At 38.0% G+C, this 21,599-nt stretch overlaps 1 protein-coding gene across 1 annotated transcript in view; it reads right to left on the reverse strand.

Annotated features, from left to right (window-relative positions):
* Positions 1 to 918: 918 nt before the first annotated feature.
* TMEM168 (transmembrane protein 168) overlaps positions 919 to 21,599 on the reverse strand; it is a 67,845-nt gene continuing 47,164 nt past the window's right edge. Inside the window, exon 9 of the mRNA XM_062017420.1 lies at positions 919 to 953. The gene's annotated coding sequence lies outside the window, so the exon portion shown is untranslated. The remainder of the gene's footprint in view (positions 954 to 21,599) is intronic.

A 21,599-nucleotide genomic window follows, 5' to 3' on the forward strand; every position in this document is an offset into this window, starting at 1 on the left:
ATGACAACATAAATCATCCCCATAGGAGTCTGAGCAGTCTGGGGAGAAATTGTATAGAGCCCTGCTGAGGTAAATAAGAACAGTAATTTGAAATAAATAAAAGACCAATGGTGCTAATGTGGACGTCTCAAGAATATCATTAAGTTTGTAATGACAGTGTTTACTTGCTGTAATGATATTGGATGTAGTGTAATGCTGCTGCTTAAATCATAACTTTATAGTTCATGATGTCATCTCTTTTCCTTTAGAGAGTATGTCAGGTTGGCCATGTTTCCACATCTATCCTCCAAACACCAGCACTTTGCCGAAAAGCATACGCACATGTGAAATGTGGTGAGATTCTCTAGAACTTTGGTTAAATTCAGTCAACAAATATCAAAGTTCAAGATACAAAAACATGCTCCTGAAGTTAATTTTGGTCTTTGTTTTCTGTTTCTTACCATACTTAGTGTTAGAAAGAGTAAGGAAATTGGCTAATAAAAATACTTTCATTTGACCTTCAACCACATGCAGCTGTTGTTTGGGTCCAAAAGGGGTCTTAGACCTCTTTACACTTGAGCACAGTGTGAATTTGACAGCTGGACAGCCTAGTAGGCCTCTTCTCTTGCAGTAGCTTCATCACCAATACTTAATTCTCATTGATACTCCATGCTATCATTCCTTTCTTGAACTGCAAGGGAATTAAAGTACCAGATTAAGATACAAAATGAAAACAATTGATCTGAAAAGGAACTACCGTAGGGACTTTTGTTGATCTTTGTATTTTTGACATGAACCGGCTAGATGGTGCTCTTTGAGGCTTCTGTCTGCTTCAGTGGCATCTTTACATCTTCAGTCTCCACACAAAAATGGTTCTGCAAGATAATTCTTACCTTCAGGATGGAGCAAAATGAGCCTGCTGCCATGCTCTGTTTTACAGGATATATGGTGTACCAGAACTCATGCGTGGAGTACTGTAAAGCACAAAAATAGAGACATTGATTTAGACTATAGACTCGGGCTTAATCCTTCTCACATCTGTGCTTTAATCATAACGGGGACTATCGTAAACATTCTTAAGGCAGACGGAGCCTGCAGTCTTTAGAAAAAAAAATGAAGAACATCAAAACGTATAGAGATTTGAGTTTGTTTTGCTTCTTATACCGTGTTTAAAAAACATAAGTGAAATTAGGCTTTAATTTAAGCACTTGTATATATTTTCTAAGCCACTTCCATGCTGAAACTGAAACAGACCTCAAATACATTTGGTTCTTGAGTTTTGATTTGATCTAATCTTCTCATATTGTGGAGCTTGAAGTAAAAGTTTTGTTTCTGGATCACCTTTCAGTTAAACTTCCACATCCTTCCTGCAGTTAACTACTAGTATTTGGTTAAAAAAAGTCAAGCCTCACCAAAACAGAATGCTTCTCACCACATGCAGTTCTCCTTAGGGAGAAGATTAGGGAACAAACAACATGTGACAAATGCTTGTCACTATGCTACATATACTACTAGAAGGCATTCAGACACTGCTGTGATAAATGTGGTATAAAAACACACACAGAATAAAACAATAAAAGGGCAATATATAGCAACCAATGAAGGGCTGTAGTGAATTAGCTGACTGATCATCACTATCTGCCTTCTGGACTCCATTTTATTTACTGTAATCTGCCTGTTTATTGAACGTTTCCCCTTTACCACAGTCATCCTCTGAAAACACTTGTCCTTCAGAGGAAGGATACCAGAGATTTTACAGTGCATGTAGCCATTTAGAGGGACCAAGGAAACAATTTTTACAATTTGAAATTAATGGGAAGCTTACAATGATTTCTCAGGATGTACTGATATGATGAGGCATTGAAATGAGAGCTGATTAGCCTCTGAAAAGTTGAGATAATGATTAAACAATGCCAGCCCCAAAAGAACTTTCATTCTCATACTACCCACCACTGTGGCACACAGTATTTTCTAAAGTTGAAAGTGTTTTAGAGTTGATCGGAAGAGTACTTGTAGAAGTAGGATGGAATGAAATTGACCCTCTCAAAGAATGGCATGGGAATGTATTTCATTTCTGGAAGCATGGCTAAATAAGGTGTTTGGGTTTTAAGGAGAAAAAAAATCATTATGGGTAGATGGATCGTTCATGTTAAAATTATTAAGAAAAAATGAAGATTTATGGTTACTGATCAGTGTATGTGAACATGTAATAATAATACAGCATCAGTGAAACAGTTCTAGATAATGTTTTTGTTCACAGAGTAGAAAGCTTGATCAGTAAAGTATCAAACCTTGTTTAGTTTTATCATCTCTTGACACATCTTAGGACCAGTAAAAAAAACTGTATGTCTTGAAAAAAATGAGGATCAATCTTTATTGCATTCCCCTCCCTCCCCATTTATCATTTATAAATGCTAAACATTTAACATTTATAAACTAGCATTTATAAATATCTAAAGGGTGGGTGTCAGGAGGCTGGGACATCCCTTTTTCTATAGTAGCTAGTAACAGGACAAGGGGTAATGGGATGAAGCTGGAATACAAAAAGTTCCACTTAAACATAAGAAAAAACTATTTCACTGTGAGGGTGAGGGAGCAGTGGAACAGGCTGCCCAGAGGGGTTGTGGAGTCTCCTTCCTTGGAGGTCTTCAAGACCCGCCTGGACATGTTCCTATGTGACCTGACTGAGTTGACCCTGCTTCTGCTGGGGGGTTGGACTAGATGATCTCTAAAGGTCCCTTCCAACCCTACCATTCTATGATTCTAGGATCATAGAGCTTTCTGCAGGTGAGAGATTCAGGTTGCATCTACATGAGCCACACTAAATGTAGATTTGGAAAGTCCCTCAGGAAATCTTCAAACTAGTTTACAGAACATTACACTTCTTTTACTACATGAATAATTGATTTTTGGAATAGTACTTACAAGCAGATCTTAGAAGACACATTGTGCCATTCCAACAGCAGATATCCTCAGATGAATTCATGGCTTCAGGACTGGTTTTATCAGTGGGGATTTGGGTTTTTTGATCATGAGTGGATATACAAGACACCTGACTTGCTGACAGCAAATGGAATGCACCTATCTCAGGGGGAAAAAAGGATTCTGGGGCACGAGTTAGCAGGGCTCATTGATAGAGTTTTAAACTAGTTTTGAAGGGGGAAGGGGTTATAACTGGGCCTGCTATGAATAAGCCCAAGGGAAGCATGCCAGGGCTCATACGATGGTGTGGTAGTGAAGACTCTGCCTTCTCAGTGGATACAAGGGATAGACATAATAAGAAATGAAGCAGCAAGGGCTGTCGATGATTTAGGAGTCAGAGAAACATCTGAGAAGCATCTGGTAGGAAATGACCCCCACACTCACAAAAAGGTGTTGGGATCATTAGCTCATCTGAAATACCTCTATACCAATGCACAGAGGATGAGCAACAAACAGCGGGAGCTTGAAGCCAAAAATGGGGCCAAATGGGGTACATCCTAGAGTGCTGAGGGAACTAGCAGGGGTGCTTGCAAAGCCACTGTCCATCATTTACCAGAAGTCCTGGCTGACTGGGGAGGTCCCATCTGATTGCAAGGCTGTTAGTATAACACCTATATGTAAGAAGGGACGGAAGCATGACCCAGGAAATTACAGGCCTGTCAGTTTGACTTCAGTGCCCAGGAAGCTGATGGAGCAGATCATCTTAAGTTCTATTATGTAGCACATGCGGGACAACCAGGTGATCAGGCCCAGTCAACATGGGTTTATGAAGAACAGGTCCTGTTTAACAAACCTGATCTTCTATGACAGGGTGATGTGCTTGTTGGATGAAGGAAAGGCTGTGGATGTTGTCTACTTTGACTTTAGTAAGGCATTTGACACTGTTTACCACAGTGTTCTCCAGGGGAAATTGGCTGTTCTTGGCTTGGATGGGCAAACACTTTCTTGGGTGAAAAGCTGGTGAGATGGTTGGGTCCAAAGAGTTGTGGTCAATGGAGTCAAATCCAGTTGGTGGTTGGTCATGAGTGGTGTTCCCCAGGGCTCAGTACTGGGGCCACTCCTGTTTAACATCTTTATTAATGATCTGGATTAGGGGACAGAGTGCACCCTTAGTAAGTTTGCAGATGTCACCAAACTGGGTGGAAGTGTTTATCTGCTTGAGGGTAGGGAAGCTCTACAGAGAGATCTAGATAGGCTGGATGGCTGGGCCAAGGCTAATGCCATGAGTTTCAATAAGGCCAACTACCAGGTCCTGCACTTGGGCCACAACAGCCCCCAGCAGCGCCACAGGCTTGGAGAGGAGTGGCTGGAAAGCTGCCAGGCAGAGAGGGATCTGGGAGTGTTGGTTGACAGCTGCTGAACATGAGCGAGCTGTGCCCACCTGTGCCCAGTGGCATCTTGGCCTGGATCAGGAACAATGTTGTCAGCAGTAGGGAGTTGATCATTCCCCTGTACTTGGCTTTGATGAGGCTGCACCTTGAATACTGTGTCCAGTTTTGGGTCTCTCTCTACAAGAAGGACATTGAGGTGTTGGAGAGGATCCAGAGGCGGGCAACCAAGCTAGTAAAGGATTTGGAGCATGTCTCCTTTGAGGACTGGCTGAGGGATCTGGGGCTGTTTAGCCCGGAGAAGACTCGGGGGAGACTTTATTGCTCGCTACAACTACCTGAAAGGAAGTTGTAGCGCAGTGGGGGTTGGTCTGTTCTCCCTAGTAACAAGCAATAGAACAAGAGGCAATGTCCTCAAGGTGCACCAGGGGAGGTTCAGAGTGGATATAAGGAGGAATTTCTTTACTGAAAGGTTTTTCAGGCATTGAAATGGGCTGCCCAGAGAGGTGGTGGAGTCACTGTCCCTGGAAGCATCAAAGAGATGGGTGGATGTTGCACTTGGAGAAATGTTCTAGTGGTTGATAGGGCTGGGACAAAGGCTGGACTTGATGATCTTAGAGGTCTCTTCCGGATGAAATGATTCTATGAATCTATGATTCTGTGATTCTAAACCTTTTGCATCCAAATTTATTTTTGTGAGATTGTTAATAACTGCACTGGGCAGATAAAATATTAGTTTCTTTGTTACCAACGTGGCCAATCATGATGATGTATCTGAAATGTAATTAATCACTCTTTAAATCTAAAGGAATGAAGTCACCTTGCTGGCTGGGAATTGAAGAGGGGATTTCAAAGAGTCCTGCCAAGCAAACAGGATGATTACATTTCAAGATGCAAAGGAGCAACATTCAAGAATATGCTTAATTTTTACCACAAAAGTAATTTTATGGAATTCAATGTGACTTAAAATTGATTATATGCTCCCTGCAACCAATGTTTTAACTAATTTTTGCAATTGAACTTCAACACATACATCTGGAGTGTTTCAAGTTCATTTGCTAGATAGCTTGCAATTTTCATATGCTGCTGATTACAGTGTAGGATTCTGTTGCAAGTGCTTTGGTAATTAATGTGCAATTAGTAAACAGACACTTTATTTCTAATGCTCTATGAAAGCATATAAAATTTGTAGAGAATTCTCCATTTTTTCACAAAATAGATGTAGCATAGTGAACATGTATTCTGCCTTCTCAAAAATGCCTTTCCAATATGCTTTGTACTTTTCTGGAGGCAGAAGATGTGGAAAGGTAAGGTTCTGTAGATAGTTCAGGAGGACTGATAGAAACTCAGTGCAGTGCAACATGAGGACTCCTTGATTAAGGCTGTAAGATTTGCTCAGGCAGCTAGCTAGTTTTCACAGGTAAAGTAATTCTTGATCACTGCTGATGTGTATTAAACTTGGCCAGGTGGACAACCGTTTGTTGTTATTAATCCCTCAAGGAATCAGGAATGATGTTTTTTGGAGTCTGGTAGCTTGCTCAAGGACTCATCAGTGTGTTATTATGCATTTAATTCCATACCGCTGATAATCCAGTTAAAATCTCAGTTCTTTTCCCATTTCATTCTTTTCCCAAGCATTTCAACTGTCCAAGAACAGTCACTAGTTGGTTTTGGGGTTTTTTTTTAGGTGGACAATAAATGGCATGTTTCTATAATAAGTGAGAGCTCATTTGATTGTAAAGAGAAGCAAAGAATTTATCTGAAATGACCAGTCTGAACAAGCTTTGATCTCTTATGGGTTTACTTTTTGGCAACAAAAGCCCCTGGTTATTCCAGGTTTTTTTCCTAGTGGCTATGGCGTTGTCATTGAATACCCTTCAGGAATTTTTCCCCCAATGTGTAGAGCTTTATTGCATCATTTTTCTCCAGTCAAGATTCTGCAGTGGATAATCAAGGGCTAAGAATAAACCTTTGAAGAGACAGAGAGATGTGACTTAGGTGCTACATAACGTGGTCATACGTTTTTGAAGAACGTGATTCATTCTTTGCTTGTACTCTTTGCTTCCTTTGTGATAGGAATTTTCCCTATACAATGTGTTAAGAGGCAGAATGAGGAAAATTGCTGCTGTTTTACTGGATGCAGAAGCAGAGACTATGTGAATTGAGCAGGTCTTTAACAAACCCCAAAGAATGTGCAGTTTCATTTTCCATATAGCTTATTTTTGGGTAAACATTACCTCTCAACAAAAAAAAAGATCTGCATGCCAGCCCACTTTTGATAGTGTCTTTTGAAGTAGATGAGATTAATAAAGTAATAAAAATTGCACTGATAAAGCAATAATATTGGTCAAGTTGACATAGAGCAAGACTAACCTATTGAAATTTTAGTGAAACTGGTTATCTAAAATTTCTTCAGAGAGCAGGTAGATAGTAACAATGAAGCAGTGAATCCAAGGAGTAGAAACCTAGCTCTTCGTGACTGTCATCAACTCCAGTGAAAATGCACACTTGCTGCTGAGCTGACATTCTCAAAATTTCTTCTCTCACTGTAAAAGATTGTCACCTCTGACATTAGTGGTATACTTAACTTTAGTCTTATGCCAGTAAATTTTCCCCAAGCTTTTTGAAAAGTACTAGTTTCAATCTTATTTGGGTCCAAATATGTGAAAATACCTTCTATAATCAGGAATTAAGTTTCAAAAACCTGTCTTTGATGTCAGGATAAAAACTTAATTATAAGTAGTTGCTGTACTCTGTGCTGGTGAGGCCGCACCGCAAATACTCTGTTCTGTTCTGGGTCCCTCGCTACAAGAAAGACATTGAGGTGCTGGAGTGTGTCCAGAGACAATGAAGATGACAGAGGGTCTGGAAACCAAATCTGACGAGGAGTGGCTGAGGAAAGTGAGGTTCTTCAGTCTGGAGAAGAAGAGGCTGAGGTGGGAATCAGTCTCTTCCCCCAAGTAACAAGCGATAGGACGAGAGGACGTGGCCTCAAGTTACACCAGGGGAGGTTTAGGTCGGATATTAGGAAAAACTTCTTGACTGAGAGGGTTGTTAGTGAAATAGACTGCCCAGGGAGGTGATAAAGTCACAGCTCCGTGGAGATATTTGTAAGATGTGTAGATGAGGTGCTTAAAGGACTTGGTTTAGTCATGGGATTGGCAGCGTTAGATAATGGTTGGACTTGATCTTAAAGGTCTTTTCCAACCAAAATGATTCTATGAAAAGCTGTAATTTTAACTTACCACCTGTGAACTGATGTGAAGAACTTTTCAAACATTAATCTTGATCTAGTTTGCTTCTATAGGAAGCACATATGTGCATTGTGATTAGAAATAAAGGAAAAAAAAAAGGATGAGCAAAACTGAGTTGGTAGTCTGCTGTCAGCCTGCTGCATTTTCAATTTGACTGCACTCTGCATTTCAGTAATTCCAGTCAGACCATTAGATAAATGTAGTGAGTGGTGAAATAAAAATGTGAGCATTTTCAGTTCTTGTAACAAGTCAGAGCTGGTCTTTTAGTGTTTGAGATACTGAGCCCCAATTCAGAGATGAGTTTTTGCATAGCCAGCTAGCTGGCTAAAAATGCATGATTTCTTGGGAAACATGCACATTCTTTGACCAGAAGCTGCTCAATCCATTCCTTTAAACGTTAAGTTTCAGAAGGGAATGATTGTTAATATTCTCGTAACTTCTCTGTTGTGTTAGAAGGCCATAAATGAGGGTGCAAAATGGAACAATTAAAAGTTCTAATCACTCCGAGGAAAAGTCTTAGGAAAAAAAGCCAGGCCAGGCTGATACACTGTCAAAGGTTTAAGATTCAGTTAGTTTTTTGCTCATGCCAAAGAGTGATAAAAAGCCAATTTATGAAGCTAGGTAAAAATACTGTCGTTCTGTGCCTTGAGAACGGTCTTGGAAATGGTTCTGTTTAAGCTGACTACTCTTTTCATGCTTCTCATGACTGAGGATTTCTGTTCAGAAAACCGAATGTTTGCAATAAAGCTTCATCTGCAACTATGCTGGCCTTAAGTGTAGTAATATCTCACTGAAATTGAAATTGTAGCACTTGTGTATTGAGAATAGAATTAGGTAAATCCATCTTTGTTTGTTTCTTTCTTTGTTTGTTTTGTAAAAAAAAAAAAAATAGCCACACTGAGGTTGAACTGTGACATTTTATTTTATTTGAAAGTGCTTTTACAGAAGTAAAACTACTTTTTAGTAAATGTTCAGTTGGTGGAGAGAGATGGTGTTTGTCCTGAAGGGGAGCTCTGACCTCAGCATTTACTCTTTATTGTTTGGAGTTGTTCTCAGGTCAGAATTTTGGTCATTGAGGTAACATGTTGCAACAGTTCCTTATCTATAAAACATGATCTGTCGGGGTAATATATATGAATTTAGATTGCTAATATGAAAAAGTTGATGCATGACTATTCCTCAGTTGTTTTCTCTTAACACTATCCTACTTTTTCAGTATGGTGGATGGATTTCCTACTGATTTCTATCCAATACATGGTATGTAGTTGCTATGGCTACCATTTATCTAGAAACTATGGCAAGATTGTGAACAATTAAAGCTAAATTAGGAATGAGCATTCTGTGGTTTTAATGTTGATCCAAATAAGTACATTTGAGAAGAGCTTACAAATAATGGTCTTCTGAATGGCAACACAAGTATCACTTCTGGGGTAAATAAAACCATCTTTAAAATACAGTACACATAGTATTTTGCAAAACATCTTATGGTAAATATCAAAGCCTGAATTACTCTTCTTTTACAATTTAACTATACCAATATAGGAAAAACCTTCAGTACCAATCTCGTGGTTTGCCATTAGATTCTTTTCAATAGTTATGGCAAAATATATTTTGCTCCATTAATAAAATATACTCTACAACTAGGCAACAAAAGGTCTAGACTACAGTTCATTATTTTTGAATGGTGTGGTCATTATTTCCTGGCATAGTACCTCAAACAGTACTGTCCTCATTCTTGAATTTGAACTTGTATTTACTTGGTGGTGTCTCTAATAAATAATGGGTCTTTACATACTTGCAGAAGAATCTCCTAGTCCCTTTGACTTCAAGGCTTGGGAGCAGATTCAGATTGCCTAAATACCTTTTGTATCTTACTTGTATCTTACTGTTAGAAGGTCAAGTCAATCAAGACATTGATTGACTGTTCTCTGGCATTGCTGAGCTGTGGAGGCAAATGAAATCAAGTGTTTTCATTCCTCTACCTTGGTTTATGAAGTTTTGATGCCTCAGGATGCCTGCTAGAGGAAGCTCAGAGGCATTCTGAGCTGGCAAGCAGTTACATAGGTTCTCTGTAAGATCTCACATGATTTAATAATGGACAGCAAAGCAACTAAATTCCATCTGAATGGGGAACTCAATCTAAATCCATTAGTCAGCTCAGACCACTTCTTGCTTAGTGTGCATTGACACCAGTGTAAACCTCATCAGTCCCAATGGCTTTCAAAAAGAAACTTAATTCTGAAGCCTTGTAGTAAGGTTATTCATACTGAGAAGGAACATCTCTAATGTGTTTTCCCTCTGTTGTCTAAATAGGATGCTGATACCTCTTTATTTTAAGACTTGTGAATGTCTGTTACGTGCAAGAATAGCTTATATAAAAGTCACTGCAATACTGTGATAGTGACATACTTTGCTGCAGTATCTCAAAGATTGCCTACAAGAAAGTTAATCTAAGTACAGTGCAAGTATATTTTAGAAACTTATATCATAGAACTACGGCTTATCAGGCAGAGAACACCTGAGAAAACATAAGAGTCTTACACTACCAACTTAATAAAGAAGGCAAGATAGGCAGAATACTGGCATCTTTTTTTCACTTGGTACTTATTAATACCTTTTTAATGCATGGAGAGGAAACCTATGCTATCAAAGACGTATCCATGAATGAATGAATATAAAATTATTTGTTAATAGCAAATCAGATTAATTTTCATTTTCTTACAGCAGCACTTTTTCAAAGAAGAAAGTCTAAATTCTTTTTAAAGGATGGATTGGGCTGTGGGAAGAAGAATAATTCTGCATGAAGAAGGGCAAGTAACTCATGGTAACAAGAAATGTTTTCAATGTTTTTTTCTTGTCCTCGGACACCTATGGTTGCTGAGTACCTCACACAAAGAGGGAAATCAGCTTCTTGGCTGGATACTCAGCAGCTTGTTGACTGGACTGTCATTTATTCCACAGTCATTCTTTTGTAAGAATTATGAAAGTGCACTATCTTCAGAATTTTGCCTTCGTCTGCCTAGAATCTGTTAATTGTTTAGAGTACTATGAAACATTTTATGGTTTTAGACAACTTGTATCTAGAAATTTCCTTGGCCCAAAGTGTTTCCAAAAATACTGAGTACAGTTTCGTTCCATATTTATGTGTTGCAACAACAACAAAAAAGGTAGAAACCTTTTTTTTTTTTTAAAATCCCTTCCTTCCTAAAATAAGTGTCTAAAGTGTGTGCAAATAAGTATCTAAAATGGTGCAAATATTTTGGTCACTGAAAGATCACCTAGATTCCAGTTCAGTCAGAATGTAGTGATCTGAATATAGGCTAAAATTAAAGTATCCCAAATTCATGTGTCTTAGCAGGATTTAAGATATACCATTCACTTTGTATTTAGCAGATGCTTCAATCCCACAAGGAAATATTTATTATTGCAAGCATTTAGAAAATAAGCCAATTTTTTCAATAGAGTACTTGCTTGCCATGATAATGTCCACTAAGAATGTGATTTAATTGTTAGCTAAAGTAGTTGGTAAGTGGTATAAATTGTGGAATGAATGTAGTTACTTTACAAAGATGTATTACCAGCATGGTGTATTGCTATTCCTTCTGGAGGGAAAAGTCTGTATTAACATTAGCATGCTATGTGCATTTTCTTTACTTGTACTGTAGTGGGGATTTACTAATTTAACAACTTGGTTATAATGATTTCTTTGTTCAACAAAAATACGATTCAACAGGAATTGTATTTTAGCACCAATATTTCTTATGATATAGAAGATTATAATTACTTAGGGTCAATAGTACAATTATTTTGTCCTACAAATGTCCTAGTATGTCTTTAGAGAGAGTTACAACTTCTTATCCCTATGAAAAACTTACTTTTCTACTGCATTCATTGAAACTTAAGGTTACTGAAGGATATTAATTTCTAAAGCTCTACAACCTGTCCCGGGGAGATTTCTTATACAGGCCTCTTCATGCTGTCTCTGCAAAACTCCTGTCCTCTGCTAGTCCAGACCACAGGACTCTGTATTACTAAATAAAATACACCTGAACCTATTATCTGACCCTTAGAACAAGAGTCACATTATGGCTTACATTCATATGACCAACCTTTCTCTACCTACATTAAACATTGTGGTCATATCATACTGTTGGGAGTGAGCTGCAGGACTGCTTGAGACTGTTCTGGCCCTGCTGAATTATCGAATACAAACTCAGCTCTGAGACTTTCTCTTAGTCAGAGGATGCTGCCTGGGAATTAAGTTTATGCCTGCACTCAGACCATAAAATACAGATTATGAATAACATAAATATCAACTTATCAGACTCTTTTAATTTTTCCTCATTCTTTCAATGTTGTTATGATTTAAAATAATGAAACGTTCCTCACCAATTAATATCTTGGAAAGAAAGTCACTCAGTCATTTCCTTTTCTCCCATTGAGGCAGCAGAGCTAGTTCCTGTGTCCCCTATCCTAGACTTCAGGAGGCATGGCTTACAAATAAAGATGCCAAGGATGTCTAAATACTCTTTTCAAAAAAAAAAAAAAACCAGCTAGGGCTGATAGTCCTTTCCCTACCTGCCTGTTCCTTTTTGCATCCTTTTTACATAGATAAACTTCAAGCCAAAGGCAAAAATTTGTATACGCGCCTTACAATTCTTAACACAAGTTGGACTGATTTTGCAAAGCTTAGGTTTTTAGTTTGTTTAACCAGATATGATAAAAATATGAATGTAAGACTGTAAGATGAATGGAAGATGTCTTGGGTCATCAAATCAAGACCTTTGCAATTGCAAGTATCTATGTCATGTAACCATTTGGTTTGTCTTAAGATTTTTTGCAGACTTCAAAACTTCAAAATACAGATTTATGTATTTAATATTAGTTTAAAGAAAAATAACTTACTTTCTTTCAATGTTAAATTCCATTTTTTTCTCCAGAGAACACCCCCTCACTCCTTAAAATTCAGATATTTCTACTGTATAAAGCTAGACCTCATTATTTCTATTACAACTAGGTTGTGCACTGTACTTGTAAACCCCTTACTGTGCAAGTTACCTTCCCTCTGTGATTGTGGAGGAGTCACCTTTGTTCAGGCACTGTTTACCATGCACTAAGAGCACTGTGCATACAGAATGCATCCAAGTCAAATGAAGAAATTGGTTTCTTATGGAGTAAAACACACAAAAGGTCATTAGTATTAACAAGCTACTCAGCTGAGCATCAGTATCCTCTCCACCCCAATAAGACACCTGAAGAGTATTTACTGGCCAGATAGGTATTGGGCAGGTCCTTGATGGTGCTGTTATCCTCCTAGTCTCTATTTTTTTAACCTGAAAGTTTCTATGTTGGTTTTAGTTTGATTTTTTTTTTTTTACTTAAACTGCTGAAGATTCCTATCTCAGTTATCCTATATTTGCAATTTCCCTTTTCTTATCTTGCCTGGCTTTACAGATCCTCCTGTTTCTCCTTCTCACTTTGTAATTTGCTTAGCAGTTAGAGCTAAGTTCAAGCTCCTCATGTGCAGGCCACTGTTCTGAATGCATTAAAGATTTTATTACATACTTTTTCAAGAAACGTGTTTTCGAACAATAAAACTTTCTCTTCTAAAATAAATTGTTTTGTTTTTTGAGAGGTTTCTTCAGTGCAACACTGAGGAAAGAGCATGCAACCAAATCACCTCCACATTAAAAAAGGCAGCCTTTCAGACAATGCTGCCTTCTTAAGGAGGGTATCAGATGTAGAGAGAGTGAAGGAACTGGATGCAACATCATAAGGTAATAATATATCTGTTCCTATTGAATGAAAATCTATCCCAAAGGCCTATTTCTCTTCCTCTAGAATAGTCTGTTTTTCTTATTTTTACTGAGAAGCATTTCTATGGAAATACAAAAGTACACAGTGCTTTTGTGGAATATAAAAGAGAGTTCCACTTCATCTGTGCCCAAAGTGTGGGCTGTTGGTTTGGTTTTGTTTTCTACTTTACTTGTGGGTTTTTTTGGGGGGAGAGGGATGAGGTGGGTGTGTGGGTTTTTTTTTTTTTCTAATTGACAACAAGGAAAGTAGGGATAGGTAAAGAATGAAAGAGAGCTGCTGGAGTTTGAAGACAGGAGCTAGATTACATCTCCTGTTTAATCTATAAAATATAATACATGCAAAATAGAAGGCATGTAAAACTTTGCAAATAAAATAGCTGCAGGCAAATGATCAAGTTATGACTTTTCAAATCTAGGCATACATTTTTATTTTCTTGCTAGAAACACCTGAATCAATGTTTTTCAGGGATACTTGCTGGCAAGAGGGTTGCTGATTAGAAAGGATGGAGGTTCTTCTTATTAAGTTGAATTGTTGAGAAAGATTTTCTTTTTTTCCCTTGAATGTGTCAAATGGATTAAATGGAATAAAACCAGGTAAAGACTAGTAATACTTTTTAGCTAGAGGCATAAAGAAGTAGTATTATACCGGCAGGGAAGGTTCAAACCAGATGTATTTTAATTTTTATTTGAAAATATAGCTCATATTTGCATGTGTAGGTCAAACAGTGAAATAGGTAAGAAATGGAAAACTAATTGAAGTGAAAATGTAAACTCATTTCTGCTTGTTGTTTTTGTGACTTGTTTTGGTTTGTTTGTTTATCTAAGCAATAATGCAGAGGTAAAATGAGATTTTAAAATAGCCTCATGAAAATTTGCTATTGCAAAGGAGAAACTAGCAGTATTGGTGTAAGCAGGTTTACATGATTCCTTTCCCAATGTTTCCTCCACATTTTTTGCCATAATGAAATATGAAAGAAAGCGAAACTTTGGGCCATTCTAACCCACTTCAGACCACAAACCATCATTGCTGGGAACTCAGAAAAGTACAATGTCACTGTACTTGGAGCTCAACCAGACCTAGATTATAAAACTAAATACAAATGAGATTTACATAACACAAAAGTATGTTTTTGAAAAATTATAATAGGAAACATATCCCAATTTAGCACAACACTGCAACAGATAGAATTATATGAGAAAAGTGTACAACAGAAGTTTAAGCTGAATTTCTTTCCCAAATTGTTATCCAGACACAAACATGTTGAAACATAAAATTACTTGGCCGTTTTTTCTTTAGAAGGTAAATTTTCAGGGAGGATTCTCTGAATCACTGAGTCTGCTTCAGAGTGGCCAGGAGAGAAGGAAGCCTTTAGCTGCACAAAGAAAAAGACCAACAGGGTAGTAACAGTAGAAGTATCAACACAGGGATATAGGATACCAGTTATCCCACACGGCAAATATTAGTTCCAAGTCTATGAAAGAAATGACAATTAGTTAAATTGTTGTGGCCAGTGTACATACATGCATATATTTACATGTGGAGGGACAAAACTGTGTTGCTTCCTCCCTAAGGAAGAAGCCCCACCCCAGCAGAAGGAAGATTTCAAATTCATAAGGTAGACAAATGATGACAAAACATTGGTCCTTGTGGCACAGTCAGCAGTGACAGATTTTGGTTGTCACCAACAACTGTGAGCTATGTGTTTCTTAAATATGCTTTTGACACCAGAAACCAGCTTCCTGGTTTTAAGCTTATTATTCATATTAACTCTTCCAGCCATGATTTACACTTTAAGGAAAGGAAACCAAACCAGGAGGATGGTCCTGAAAGTTTTTAACACTAGTTGAAGAAGCTGGCAGCTAATTAGAGTGTCTTTTGTATGAAATGCATCCTGTCAATCTTTATTGTGTAGTTTGTAAATTAGAAAAACAATAATAAATTGGAGTAAAATAGCTAAAAGTAAAAACATGTTATTGTCTTGGGTCCTTATATTTTCCAGCAGAAGTACTGCAGAGTTCAGAAGCTACATTGGCAAATACTACCTGGTTGTTGCAGTCCTTAACTTTACCAGCACAGGTGCCTAACACGCAGCAGGCAAAATGAAACACCTTAGAAGTGACTTTAAAGAAGCTGCAAAGATGAGTTGAGAAATGCAGAGAGGAGAAATAAGGTCTGAATTACACTTTTCAAAGGTGCTTTCCTCCAGGTGGGATTGTTAGATCTCAGCTTTCTCCCTGATGAAGTGGCTGCATTTTGGCATAGCTGAAAAATATGGAAAAGTAGCTCTAAAGACAGCACTTCATAGAATCATCATAGAATCATAGAATGGTAGGGGTTGGAAGGGACCTTTAGAGATCATCTAATCCAACCCCCCAGCAGAAGCAGGGTCAACTCAATCAGGTCACATAGGAACATGTCCAGGCGGGTCTTGAAGACCTCCAAGGAAGGAGACTCCACAACACCTCTGGGCAGCCTGTGCCACTGCTCCATCACTCTCACAGTGAAATAGTTTTTTCTTATGTTTAAGTGGAACTTTTTGTGTTCAAACTTGTTTATTTATTCCACTTGTTTATTTACAGTTCATTGTCTAGTATTAAAAAACAAAAGACTTGTTATTTCTTCAAGGATAAGCATGTTTTAAGACTACATGCTGGTTTTCAGTTATTCACATGGAATCATAAAAATATTGGTTGGAATGGAACCTTTTAATTCAGCTAGTCCAGCCTCTCATTTGTAGCAAGACTGTTGCCAAATCTGAGTCATATCAGCTGTGACTTTGTCTGTCTCAGTCTTGAAAATCTCCAGGGATTTTTTCCCATGGCTTTTCTGGGGAACCTGTTCCAAGATTCAGTATCTTCCTGGTAAGTTTTTCTTAACGCCCAGTACAAACTTAAACTTGTCAGACAGTGGCCTCAGTTGAACACCATCACTTTTGTAACTCCCTTTCAGTTAGTTCTTCTCTGCCTTCGTCTCCTTGTCAAATTAAACAAGACTTTTGCCCTCAACCTCTCCTTGTAGGCCATGTGCCTTCAAGAGCCCTCTCCTGTACTATCTCTAGTTATCTTAATTTTATGCTTAAACTAGGTGGCATAAAGCTAGATACACTATTCCAAGTGTGCCTCACCATCTAAGTTTTCTCAGGCACTTGAACTTTGCAGTTCCCGTGGAACTTCATGAAGTTTCTATTAGTTTGATCCCCCATGTTTCATCAAACTGAAAGTGATGTCTTTCAGCACACAGGTTTTCATTCAATGTCTCTAACATTGTAGAATTAACCTGGTGTGGTACTTGAAAAATTTCAAGTACTTTAGTGGCAAATAACTTTGCAACAGGTGTTTCCAAACAAAATCTTTGGGCAGAGTTTACCACTTTGTGGTAATTGTTCTACTCCTGTAGAAGGTAGGGTTCATTTGCAGAAATGATGTCATGTAGGAATAAACAAAACTTATGCCTTAACTGTAACCTTGTTTTCTCTAATCTTGAAGCTGCCAGGTTTGAATTAGCCCATGGTCTAATTTTGTAGCGTGTACAATGGACCCTAAAAGATATTTTGAAGAGAACCCAATTGACTCAGAGTGTCCCAGGGTGAAACCTGGAACTGTTAATAGTGACAGATGTTTGCAGGTCTCTGACGAGATTCTATATAAATCAAGAACATCTACATTCAGATTTGCAAATGAAATCTCTGCTCATTTCATGTGGGTTTGACTACTGGAGGAGGAGGGGACAATCATGTTTTAGAAATGTAGCAATGTTGATTGAATTACACCTTTATTGCCATGAGACACTGTTTAGCAGCTGGTAGGATACCATGCCTAAGATTTGCCTATTGTTCTGTAACGCAATCACAAACTCATGGAGACAGAAACACAGCTGTTTAAGCCCATAAAATAAGGGGCTTACAAGAAAAAAGCATAATCAGTAGTTCCAAGTGTTTTGGCAATTATACTAGCAACAGGAAAAATAGAAAACAATGCTTATTTGACAAGAAACTGGTTTAAGATCTTCTATTTGCGTGATGCTTGTCTTTTCATACCAGAGAAAGCAACAAGACATCATAAAAGAGATATATCCATTATTCATGAATTTAAATAATCTGGCTTGTATGTGTAAAATAAGACTGAACTAGATTTGATATTGTTATACTGTTTTTCAAAAAGATGTACAGGCAGTTTTGGTTTTGTGGGGTTTTTGGTTTCTTCTGCAGTTTTGAATAATCCTGTTTCTTCAGAGGCTGATTCATTGCATGATCCTGTAGTTAGTAAATGAAATATTTTCTTATTAACTTCAGTATAATTGACACCTTTATGTGACTCAGAGTGCTGAGAGTAAACAACTCTGGCACAATTACCCTGTCACATCTGTGGGGCTGATGAGATGTAAACATCAGTCATGACAATTTACGCTTGCTGTAGTGCATGTGACTTTTCCAGATGCCTCTGTACTGTAAGTATGGATGTTGCCTCACACTGCTTAGCAGATCTGTGTTGGTTTCAAAAGACAAAAGTGATTTGGGAAAAGAGTAACACTTTTCTATTGCTTCATCTTTGTTTTTAGGTAAGAACTGTACATTTCAGTACAGAATTAGCATCTAGACATAATAATCAGTGGAAGAGGCATAAAGCAGACTGGTCCAAATCTGTTTACTCAAATAACATATGGAACAACCACACTACAAAAAATAATACCTGAAATTTGTTTAGCTCAAAATGCTTGGATCTCTGTGTTTTTTCAGCTCTCCTGAATGTGTTCCAGTTACCATTTCTGTGGGCTTCACACCTATTTCCTGAACGTAAACTTTTCTTCCTTTCCAGTGAGAAAATGCAGTGAAGCAGCTCTGTTGTTCAGTGCAACAGCCCCGCAGCTGTGACGTGCAGCTCTGAAATGCAGATGAGGTTCTGTTCCATTAGTTCTAAAGCTCCATTGTCTCCCACCCATAGCCACCCTAGTAAGATGTTAGAACATGCCTCACTCTCTATATTCAGGCTTTTCCTTTCCAACTCAAAGCATAGTCTCAACTTGACCAACCTCCCTTTGTATTCCTGACTCTACACATTTTTATTCTTTAAAGATAGCGGTGTATTTTATAGAGAGTGAGTTATCTAGTAATAGTGTTACTGTAGCTTTGGTAGCCTGCAGATATAAAAAAAAATAAGGTTTACAAGCAGCCTCTTTTAATTATTTTTTAGTTGAAACATTCTCTAGAGCAATAAAGACCACTCTGACATTGGGCTGAGGCAAAATGAGGGATGCTGATACAAGAATTGACTCATATATAGTTAAAAGAGGAAAACGTAATGAGAATTAATATGAACTTATGGGGAAAAAAATGACACTGTTAGTTGCAAACCAGATTCTTTCTCACCAGTTTTGTGTTTTTGCATCTGCTTTCACTGTTGGTTATCTTTCTCTTTTTTTTTTTCTTTGACCAAGCTCAATTTGAACTAGGAAAACACTGAGTTTCTAACCAGTGATCTTCAAGATGAATTGGACAGGACAGAACACTTCAGAGCTTGCTTTGGCTTTGTGGCCTCTTACAAATGGATTAGAGGTTAATATTTTTATATTTAATTTATATTTAATACTGTTTAATTTGTTAGATACTATTATAAGACAATTAACTGATCAAATTATGTGGACTAGACTCCATTCCATTGCAACTCAGGCTTCTGTAGGTTCACTAATACAAGCAAAATTTTAGAGGTCTTTTTTTTGCAAATCTCATTTTCATAGCCACTGTCTGCTGGTGTCATAATCCATGAAGGAACTCACTGGAAGAAGAAAGAATAGGTATTTACTTTACAGAAAAGATGATGATTCAAGTTGTGTTGTCAATATGGATTCCATGACCAGTCCAGCTTCTCATTGTAATGCTGTGGGGCATTATATACTGCGAGAGGACCTTCAACATGAGGCATAAGGGCATTCAGAATTCACTTGAGGTTTCTGCAAGCCAAGAGAATATGATGACAAGTACTTGAGCTACACTAAATTGCAATGGGAAGCCTTGTAGATGATATCTATTAAAATTCTATTATATATAATTTCTGGTGTTCTTAAGAACAAGTTGGCAGAACCATTCAGTTGTCTTTCTTTGCATCGTTACTTCTTGTCCCTCTATACTCTTTTTAATCTTCTATGAATCAAAGTCCTACGGTCTTTTGTTTGTCTTCTCATACAGATGCCTTTCCCAACTTTATTTTCTAACAATTCTTTTGACTGTCTTTGCATAAGTGTGTTCTTTATGTATTCTTTCACTTGACGAGTCCAGAACAGTATTGTAGGAGAACACTTCAGTGTTATTTCTTTATTTTTTACATTTAGGGCATTGATGTCTAAATGACTTTTTGCTTTTTGATCTAATACAGGTTAAGTATTACAATACTATTGCAATACTTCTGTTTAAAATATTCTTTGATTTTGGGTTAACTACTTTTTTTTTTATTCTTTGCATGTAATTTTTTTACCAATAACATTCCCTGTGTTTAGTCAGGAAACAGTTTTGTTCAAAGAGTTAGAATCTGTTTCTCTCCTTGATTTTTGTAGGAACTTGTAGAATCATAGAATGTTAGGGTTTAAAATGAGAAAGCCTAATAATTCCATTGCTGCTGCTTTTACCGTCTCTGTGGCAAAGATGGCTCTGTCGACAGCAGACACCACATCTACTGAAGCCAGAAGAGACTTCCTCTTTTACTCTCGATAGAAAGCAAATCTGATTTCATGAGAAGGGATGACAGCTTTCAGGTCAAAGGTACCAGTGTGTTGTTCTGGGATGAAGATGTATCCCAGCACTCTGTTCTGTTTGTTCCTTGCACGTGTTGTAATCCAGTACTGCAGCCTCTGTCTACAGAGCTGCTACTACTAGAATTAGGCAGCCTAATCATAACAGAGTTTCCGAGAATGCTGAGATTTCAATGAGTTTATGTTCCCATTAAACACAAAATCCGTATTTCTAGAGTTGAGTTCTATTTGAAATTCGTTTTAAAACATTTCCCATGTAGCATGTGAAACTGCTTTCATATTGCTGATTCCACACCGAGCTGAATGCCCCAGCTTTTTGCAGCTCTTAGGTCCTGTTCCTGGGGCCGTGAGATCTCTGTTTCAGCAGACGGTGATTCCCTGGCTGTGACTGAAGGCAGTGTGAGTGTAGCTCTTGAAGGCTTCATCTGAGGACTTCCTGGCTCGTATTTGCAAGCTATTTCACATCTTAGATCACACCTATGTCAACATTTGCGCCTCTAACCTAAGACTTGTGGCTGGGAGAAAAGACTACCTGGGGTGCTGCAGAGCTGTCAGCAGCCAGCCTCCTCTGGGAGGTGCTAGTGCTTTACGGTGATCCCAGCGAGTAGCTTGTGTGGTGTGTGTGTGTCTTCCTCAGCAGGCACTGAACGCTATTACTGGAACTGGAGAAGCTGAGGAGGAGCAGTCTTGAAAAACTGGTCTCTCAAAAGCATTACACTCATTATATGCAAAGCGTTAAAACATGATATAGCTTCATTTCAGATCAGTTCTCTGTGTGGCACTTTTAGAGTATTTAGAATTACTGCTAATTAAAAAAATAATATTTTAAAATCTGCACTTTTCAGTAGAGAACAAAAGATTTTAACCAGAGAAGCAGGACATTATTTCTGCATTTAACAGTCTCTGTGACAGCACATCCATCTATGATGATACTAAACGAGAAAACCATCTGAGTCACTTATTTTTATCCAAGCCTAGCTGCACCATACCTTGTTTAACTGACATAATTATGACCATAATGCAGCAAAACTTGGAGGTGATCTTCTGTTCCTTCAGAGAACAAATGAGTCTATGTTTCTATGAAATAATTGAGAGAGAACAGATTTACCAGGGCCATATCAATAAGGTAAACGATTTCATGTTTTTCCTGTCAATCTCTCACATGCTTAGTGGTTATTTAAGCCTGCTAAAAAGAGCCATTATTGTAGCACCACAGTATTTGATTTAAATTTTCTCAGTGTAAGTAATTAAGGTAACAACTGTGGCTACCTCAGTACCTGCTTTGGATCCCACAGGGACAGTTGCTCTTGCAGGTCTTGAGGACCAGTGACCCCTTTTCTGTGCTCTCCCTGCTCTTGCTCTGGAGAGCTCTCTTAAATGCCTTTGCTCCAGGTGGAATAGCTTCTGCAGCTATGCTTACATACTTCTCACCTCTGCACTAAAACACTCCTACTGTCTTTTTTTGCACAGATTAGAAACCAGTTTGGTTTATTGGGCA

This window comes from Colius striatus, chromosome 1 (genome assembly GCF_028858725.1).
Source record: "Colius striatus isolate bColStr4 chromosome 1, bColStr4.1.hap1, whole genome shotgun sequence".
NCBI classification, from domain to species: Eukaryota; Metazoa; Chordata; class Aves; order Coliiformes; family Coliidae; genus Colius; species Colius striatus.